A 210-nucleotide genomic window follows, 5' to 3' on the forward strand; every position below is an offset into this window, starting at 1 on the left:
TCAGCTCCACCGGGACCCCATCCTGCCAGGAGAGCCCCCCGGGAGAGCTCTGACACCCTGGGGGACGCATTCAGCCACCAGTGCCGTCCGTATGTCCTGCTGTGAGCGATGCTGGGGGGCACAGGGCTGCAGCTGTGGCCCCCTCCCCACCATCGAGGGACTGAGCCACCCCCCTTCCTTGCGTGGCCCCCCCCCAACGGGGGGGGGACG

This window comes from Phaethon lepturus, unplaced genomic scaffold, assembly GCF_000687285.1.
Source record: "Phaethon lepturus isolate BGI_N335 unplaced genomic scaffold, ASM68728v1 scaffold37167, whole genome shotgun sequence".
Taxonomy (NCBI): domain Eukaryota; kingdom Metazoa; phylum Chordata; class Aves; order Phaethontiformes; family Phaethontidae; genus Phaethon; species Phaethon lepturus.